Here is a 7,530-nt window from a genome sequence, read left to right as displayed (position 1 = left end):
GTTTTCTAACTGATTTCCCCTGGTAATTTGAGCAACCTGTTCTCCTCTCCTGCTTCTTATTTTTCACCCACATATCTTATTTTTTTCCCTGTGGATCACTCCTGCACCCTAACAGCTTGGAACGGGGGAAGGATATCCAAATCTTTTATCCTGGGATTCTTGACTCAGTGAGAGGAGCTCAAGCCTATGGGATCATCTGCAGGCGACTCTGAATCTCTTTCATCAATGCATTAATGAAATCCTGAAAGTCAAATATTAATTTGTTATCAACACTTAGTATCTTATTATGAATTACATAACAGTTAGTTGGCTTCTCCATTGAGTCCATGGGTCTCAGGAAAGGAAGATCACCCAACAAAATTATGCTGAAGAATTTCTGTCTAAGATACACTAGAGCAGCGGTCAGCAAATTGAGGCTGGAGGGCCAAATCTTTCCTGCTGCCTGTTTTTATAAATAAAGTCTTATTGGAACACAGCCACACTCATTCATTTACATATTGTCTATGGTCGCTTTCTGATTACCGTGTCAGAGTTGACTATTTGGCACTTTATAGAAAAAATTTGCCAACCCCAGTCCTAGAAAATTGGAAGAAAGATCATCATTACTATGCAACTTCAGGCTGGAGGAAACATTGTGAGATGTGCAAAGGTACACTTTATATGTGAAATGGTAATAGCAATGGCTGTCCTACTGGGGTCGTGTGAGGGTCAAATGAGATAGTATATGGTAACATGCTTTATAAGTGAAAAGTGATAAATAATGTGGCATTTGTTGCAAACCTAGTTTTAGATCTGTCTGTACAATCCAATGAGAATAATAAAATACAAAATAATAATTTTTTAAAAAATTTATGTTTCAATTCACTCTTAATTTGTATTTGCCAATATTCAGTGGAGGGGTACAGCAGCCCAGGGAAAGGCGTTAGGGCCAGGAGAGTGTGAGCCAAGCATTCATGAGAGGGGCAACCTGGCCTGTTATGTAGAAAGCCAGGCAAGGTGAAGAAAGCATTCATGAAGGGCCCGGCCCAGTGGCGCAGCAGTTAAGCGGGTGTGCTCCACTTCGGCTGCCTGGGCTTCGCAGGTTCGGATCCCAGGCGCGCACCGACGCACTGCTTGTCAAGCCATGCTGTGGCGGCGTCCCATATAAAGTGGAGGAAGATAGGCACGGATGTTAGCTCAGGGCCAACCTTCCTCAGCAAAAAAAGAGGATTGGCATCGGATGTTAGCTCAGGGCTAGTCTTCCTCACAAAAAAAAAAAAAAAGCATTCATGAAGACAGGTGATCCAACAAGAGAAGTTATGGCCCAGTAGGGATGAAGAGCTCTTCAACCCATCTATGTGTCTCAGTTGTAATGCTGGTGATGTGAGGCAGGTGTCCATCACAATGGTAGGGTGAGAACCTTCAGACAGGATTGTAGTTAGCATCAGTCTCCAGCAGCTGCAGGTGAGATGGGTGACTCTGGGTCAGGGTTTCTCATGAATTTCCAGTCAAATGTTGGCCGGGGATTTAGTCACCTGAAGGCTTGCCTGGTGCTGAAGGATATGATTCCAAATTCAGTTACAGCTATTGGAAGGAATCCTCAGATCCTCGCCAACTGGCATCTCCATAGAATTGCTCACAGTATGGTTGGTGGCTTTCCCTAAGCAAATGATCAGACAGAGAGAGAAAGAGAGACTAAGACAGAAGCCACAGTGTCTATTATAACCTCATCTCAAAGGTGACGCACCATCACTTCTGCCATATCCTGTTGGTCACACAGACCAACTCTGTTACAGTGTGGGAGAGGAGTTTATACCAGGAAGCAGGGATTGGGAATTATTAAAAACTCATCCTGGAGGCTGACTACGCTAGGTACAAACAGTCTCAGATTGCAGCTTAGCTCTAAGAAAAGGTCAGCCAGGCCAGAGCAAATATGGCCGTTAGAGGAGTCCTGCCTTGAGCAGAAGTGGGCCACCTGGAGGGCTACATTTGGGGAAATTTGTGATGCAGGGATAGATAACTACTTCATTGCCTGATCCTCCTTTTCCTCTCTTCTTTCACATGTTTCAGACCTGCATCAAAATCTAAAATCTCCCCCTGCCTACTCTTGCTCTCTCTTCTTTATAGTCCACAGGCATTTTCGCCACAAATCTCTTCTGCTTACAGTTCTTGATGTATGCTTCCCTGAAGACTCAAACTGACACATATATACAGCAAAAATGGACAGAACACAAGGAGAGACAGATAAATCCACATCATACTAGGATATAGTAAACAAATGTTTTGAATTAAATGGTAGAACAAGCAGATAGAAAACAACTAAGAATATAGATCTGAACGACATTGTTATCAGCTCTTCCCTATATGACATATGGAGAATATTGCACAAAACAAATACAGACCATATACTTTTTTCCCTACAAACAAGGAACACTGAGAAAACTTTGTCATGCGTTGGGCTATAAAGCATTCCTTAATAAATTTCAAAAGATTAAAATCATGCCTAAAATACGCTAAAAATTTAGCTCAATGAAATTCAGCTAAAAATTACTAATAAAAAGATAACTGGAATCACCTTACATGTTTAGAAATCAAATGATGCATAGTTGTAATCTTTTTTTATTAACAGCTTTATTGAGACATATTTCATGTGCTATATAATTCATCCATTGAAAGAGTACAATTCAGTGGATTTTAGTATATTAACAGATTTGTGCAACCATCAGCACAATCAATTTTAGAACATTTTCATTATTACTTAAAGAAATCTCATACCCCATAACTGTGGCTGTGGGCTGGAAGATATGAGGGCTGGCCTGGCATCTTTCTCTCTCTCTCTCTCTCTCTCTTTCTCTCTGTCTCAACCCCCACCCACCCCCCTCCCCACACACACACACTTCCGGTCTCTCCACATGCCCTATTGGAGCTTCCTTACAACAGGACAGGCTTAGGATAGTTGAACTTCTTACTTAGAGGCTCAGGGATCTGCAAGACAAAGTGAAAGCTTTTAGTCATATTAAAGGCTTGGCCCAAATGTGTATAACTTCATTTCCATTGTACTCTACTGATCAAAACAATCATAGACAAGCCCAGATTCAAGGGAAGGAGAAATAGACTCCATCTCCTAATAAATAGACTCCAAACCCATAAAAGGATCTTCAAATAACTTGGGACCATTTTTGATTTTCCACACTCATCGTCTAAAGTGATATTTTTTGGTTGTTTAGTCGTTGTGATGGTGGTAGTTTTTGTTTCTTGCAACGTGATTCATTTTTCATGGACACCCCTATCAGGTTTTTTAATGAGCACATTTTCATGTACCTGTTGGCCATTTGGACATCTTCTTTGGGAAAATGTCTATTAAGATCCTATGCCCATTTTTAAATTGGATTGTTTGCTTTCTTGTTATTGAGTTGTATGAGTTCTTTATTTATTATATCTTTGGATATTAACCCCTTATCAGATATATGATTTGCAAATATTTTCTCCCATGCAGTAGGTTGACTTTTCATTTTGTTGATGATTTCCTTTCTTGTGCAGAAGCTTTCAGTTTGGTGTAGCGCCACTTGTTTGTTTTTGCTTTTGTTGCTTATGCTTTTGGTGTCAAATCCAAAAAGTCATCATCAAGACCAATGTCAAGGAGATTACCAGCTATGTTTTCTTCTAGGAATTTTACAGTTTTAGGTCTTATGTTCAAGTCTTAAATCCATTTTGGGTTAATTTTTTTTTTAACTTTTTTTTAATTTTTAATTTTTTTTTTTTTTGTGAGGAAGATCAGCCCTGAGCCAACATCCATGCTAATCCTCCTCTTTTTGCTGAGGAAGACCAGCTCTGAGCTAACATCTATTGCCAATCCTCCTCCTTTTTTCCCCCAAAGCCCCAGTGGATGGTTGTATGTCATAGTGGCACATCCTTCTAGTTGCTGTATGTGGGACGCGGCCTCAGCATGGCCAGAGAAGCAGTGCGTCGGTGCACACCTGGGATCCGAACCCGGGCCACCAGTAGCAGAGCACGCGCACTTAACCGCTAAGCCACAGGGCTGGCCCCCATTTTGGGTTAATTTTGGTGCATGGTGTAAGATAGCGGTCCATTTTCGGTCTTTTGCATATGGCTGTTGAATTTTCCCAGCACCAAATATTGAAGGGACTATCCTTTCGCCATTGTATATTCTTGGTACCTTTGTCATAAATTAGTAGACCATGTATACATGCGTTTATTTTGGGGCTCTCTATTCTGTTCCATCAACGTATGCATCTGTTTTTAGGCCAATACCATACTATTTTGATTACTATAGCTTTGTAATAGAGTTTGAAATCAGGAATTGTGATGCCTCCTGCTTTGTTCTCCTTTCTCAAGATTGCTTTGACTATTTGTGGTCTTCTGTGGTTCCATACAAATTTTAGGATTGTTTGTTCCATTTCTGTGAAAAATGCCATTGGAATTTTGATAGGGATTGCATTGATTACATTGTATGTTGCTTTGGGTAGTATGGCTATTTTAACAATATTAATTCTTCCAATCCATGAGTACAAAATATCTTTCCATTTATTTGTGTCTTCAATTTCTTTCATCAGTGCCTTACAGTTTTCATTGTGCAAGTCTTTCACCTCCTAAGTTAAATTTATTCCTAAGTATTTTATTATTTTTGATGCAATTGTAAATGGGGTTGTTTTCTTAATTTCTCTTTCTGAAAGTTCATTATTAGTGTATAGAAATGCAACAGATTTCTGTATATTGATTTTTTTATCCTGCAACTTGACTGAATTTTCTTGTTAGTTCTAATAGGTTTTTGGTGGAGCCTTTAGGATTTTCTATATATAACGTCATGTCATCTGCAAATATTGAGTTTTACTTTTTCCTTTCTGATTTTGATGCTTTTTTCTTTCTTCACTTCACAGAATGATTTTGAGATTCATCTATGTTGTTACATGTAATAGTAGTTTGCTCATTTTTATTACTGAGTAGAATTTCACTGTATGGATATACTACATTTGGTTTACCATGCTCTCTTGATTATAGTAACTTTATAGTAACTTGATTAAGTCTTGAAATCAGGGAGAAGTCCTCCAACTTGTTCTTTCTTAAATTTTCTTTGAATAATCTAGGTCCTTTGCCTTTGATATAAATTATATTATAGGCTTGTCAACTTCTGCCAAAAAGTCTGCTGGAATTTTTACTGTGATTGCATTGAATATATAGAAAAATCAGAGGAAAATCGACATTTTGATGATGATCAAAATCGACATTTTGGTGATGTCAGCATCAAGTTGGTGTAAGATGTCTGTCCTTTTTGTCCCCCTTCTTAACAACTAAAAATCGGCATCCTTCTAGAAACAGAAATACCACTGCGGGAGTTGTAGGATCCAGTACCATATGCCAAGGGACCTGGGAGAAGTCTCGCCCAAGTGTGCATCTGGTAACAGGTTTACACACCTCCATAGGGCTGCGGAACTAGCAGGAGCCAGCGCACCAGCCCCAACCCCTCTCAGCCGCGGTGGAGGAAACCTGCGGAATGCTGACTTGGGCAGGCACCCGAGGATGAGAAAGACTTTGTAGAAGTCCAGCCATTCAGAAGGGAGATTTCAGGACACCCGTTGGAAAAACGAAATATATGAGTTTAGACAGATTGAAGAGGGTAAGAGTTTGCCAGTGCTGTCTCTGTGCTGAATTGTATATTTAGAATTTTGTTAAGAGGGTAGAACTCACATTAAGCGTTCTTACCACAATAAAATAAAATTTCAATAAATCAATATATAAAACTTGATTTTGTTCACATATGCAAGATTTGGTAAGTCGTGTTATAACTCTAGCTACAACAGCTATCAAAATCTTTTGTTAAAAAATGTTTTTCCCCCAAATTTTGAAAACTATTCCAGCGGGTCGTACTCACTGTTTTAAGATAAATGCACATGTTCATGAGTTAAAGTGCTCCTACCCAAGGCTGGGGAAAGATTTGATGATAGCTAGAGTCTGGAACACTCAGAGAATGAGGATGTGGGGAGGTAGAATGAGGACGTGGACAGAGAATAAGGATGTGTGAGGACATGGGGAGGCAGAGTTCCAGAAGCTAATGAATCAAAGAGAATGACTCTCTGAGGATGTTTTGGAATGATATCCTTTTGTGAGTTGACTGCTTATGCAATATTTGCCTTGCCATTTGGCAAATATGAGAGTTCACTGTAAATGCAACCACTATACACTTTTTAGGAAAGGTCACCCAAAACACACCTATGTACACCATATATATATATAAACAAGGAGAGAGAGAAGGAAAAAGAGAATTAATTTTTTCATTTACCTTCCAGAAAGCAGAAAGCATGTATATTTAGTGACAGTGAGTATGACTCTTTCTACATTATAAAGTTTATTTATTATACTTCAAAATTAATATATTTATATGTGAAGTTTATTTCTACCTTAGGTAAAGTATAATTCTCCATTAAAATTTACAACTTTGATTATATTGTAAATAAAGATTTTTTTCTAGGAAGTTTATTCCCCTTTTTCTACTTCTTTGGGGTCTTGATTTCAGGGAATTTGAAAAAAGGAAAGAATAAGCAATGTCTTGAATGTGCAACAGGAGCAGACCACATTGCCACTGGACTCTATCTCCTCAGTGATGCAATTTCTAATTTGAAATGAAATCTACGTGATTCTCAAATCAATATTGTTGATGGCACTCTAATTAGAATCTCTATGGGAAATGGCAAGCAGGTTGAAAATATATTCAGTATTTATTAACAATGTTATGTGCAGTCTTTTGGAAAAATTCACTTATTTTAGTAATTCAAATAACATTAATGGATGCTTGCGGAGTTTATAGTTATCAAACAAGGCCAGATTGGTAGTTTTGAGCAGATTAGGTCCCTCACAGTTCACAAATTCTAGTATCATATGAACATTTATTCTCTTTTGCTCTGCCATTCTCACCCCTACTTGTTACCTTTTCTTCTGCTTTCTCTCCTAGTCGAAATCTGAGGGCTTTGAATTGAGCTTTTTATAGTTTTTGGTCAAAAGACTCGGGCCGGCCCCGTGGCTTAGCAGTTAAGCGCACGTGCTCCGCTGCTGGCGGCCCGGGTTCGGATCCCGGGCGTGCACTGACATACCGCTTCTCCTGCCATGCTGCGGCTGCGTCCCACATACAACAACTAGAAGGAAGTGCATCTATGACATACAACTATCCACCAGGGCTTTGGGGGAAAAAATAAATAAATAAATAAAATTACAAAAGACTCTACAGTCTTTGGTCAAAATGACATACACTAATTTTGGTCCTTTAGGGAAAGTCCTAAGGAGCCTCTGATGAGATTCATACAGCTAGTGAGAATGAATTTTATTATTTAATTGTTGATGAAAAGATCAGGGACAGATAGCTGGCTCTTAGGAATAATAGTGGAGTCAGTTATTTTTAATTTCAATTTAGTTCTTCTTTAGAAGGTCTGGAGCTATTGCAAAGAGACTTATTGGATCTGAAGATGCTACTACTACTAATAATATTAATTTTCATTTATTGAGCAGCAAATGCCTAGGGAGCCAGGGACTGAGCAAGAT

This window comes from Ceratotherium simum, chromosome 6 (genome assembly GCF_057802395.1).
Source record: "Ceratotherium simum simum isolate JZ-2026a chromosome 6, ASM5780239v1, whole genome shotgun sequence".
NCBI lineage: Eukaryota > Metazoa > Chordata > Mammalia > Perissodactyla > Rhinocerotidae > Ceratotherium > Ceratotherium simum.
The sequence above is the reverse complement of the archived record's forward strand: the minus strand, read 5'-3'. Positions refer to the sequence as shown.